Below are 1,679 nucleotides of genomic sequence, written 5' to 3'. Positions count from 1 at the left end.
ATATCCAAGTTTGGCAGATATTGACTATGAACTTACACAAATCTTCGTATATTGACTATAAACTCACACAAATCTTCTTTGTCAATTGAATAGGATTGGAGAATTAATACTGTAAATTATTCAAAATTTCACAAAAAACTTATTCAATATTCCAAGCAAAGAGTACACTCTTGCACAAATCAAACTGTCTCATCTTTCCTTCAAACCTCCAACATAAGCTTATTCCTTACATCAATGGGCCTAGGTGAGCACCCATGCAGACAATCATTGATCCCCTAAATTTTTAAAAAATTACACTTAAATATGCGTAATAAACAATTAGAATTGAATATTATGTGTTTAGTGGGTTAGCAACCTCAAAATAACCAACTTTAACTTCTACATGCTATGGGTAAAGTTGTAGGGGACTATTGTTTGATATGCTATGACAATTCTATAACACGAACTTGGAACACTGACATTGTTTTGTCTTTTTCTTCATCATGTAAATATTTAAATAATAATAAAATGACAGTCCCTAAAAATATCAAAGTTCAGCTAGATGTATAATTTTTTTTCCTTCTTTTGTTGTAAGTACTGGATTCAAACCCCATACTTTTGACAACATACTATAATTATTTAGCATGTAATACAGTAAAATGTTATACCTGTAGAATGTTAGTATCACATGATTAGCAGATACCAAATGAAAGATGACCATAGTACTACAACTAGCATGTCATATTAGTCGACAACAAGTAAGTTTGATAATGATTCAATAAACATACTCTTCACATTAAACTTCATGTATGTGCCTATAGAATAATCTCAATAGCTCTTTTCTAAAGTTCTTTGAATCCTATTTAGATGTGCTAAAACATCATAAACCTCAAGCATGCAAAAAATATATGATAAAATACAACTATTACCTAATGAAAGTAGTGGGAAGACAAAATTCCCAACGTTCAAAATTGAAAGCACGGGAGATAAGAACAATTCAAAAGAGTAATGTTATTAACTGGTACAATACATATCTGAGATCATCATCTCCAAGCTGTCGATAATTTGTTGTTCATGTGTGGGCCTACGATGCCAGCGAGCATGAATGAGCCACAAAAAGTGATGAATTTGGAAAAGTTATTGGAGATGTTGATTCCTTTAAAAGTGGTTATGAATTCCTCTCTAGCCTCTATTGAAATGCACCATGGACTGTTAATCGCTTGAAGGCCTTCAAATTCTTAAGAACTTATCAGGTATTTATTCTCAAATTCAGAACTTTTAAGGCTATTTGTGGAAAAGTTTTTTCTTAATGGAATTATTTTGACATGCTAAAATTTTCTATCAATATCTTAAATTTTATTTAAGTCAGGTGTTACTATTAGATCTCTTTTAGAATTTTTTGATGATATTTTACATCCAAAAAGAAAGGATAATAAATCATTGTAGAAAGCGAAGCTTGTACACACAGATTCATATAAATAAAAGGTGACATTTTTTAAGAAGCATCTTCTCTCAATTAATTTGTTTGTTTTCTTAAACAAATAAATTTAATAATGTAAAAAGGTTTTATGATGAAATTAAATAGTTAGATTAACTAACAACTTGGTTCAGAAAATTCTTCCAATTTCTCCCTTTTGGCATCATTTATTTGCAGTTTATATTTTTTTCAAACGTTGCTTTTATGTTGGAGATACCTATTC

The sequence above is a fragment of the Asparagus officinalis genome, chromosome 7 (genome assembly GCF_001876935.1).
Source record: "Asparagus officinalis chromosome 7, Aspof.V1, whole genome shotgun sequence".
NCBI classification, from domain to species: Eukaryota; Viridiplantae; Streptophyta; class Magnoliopsida; order Asparagales; family Asparagaceae; genus Asparagus; species Asparagus officinalis.
This window is presented reverse-complemented; position numbering follows the sequence as displayed.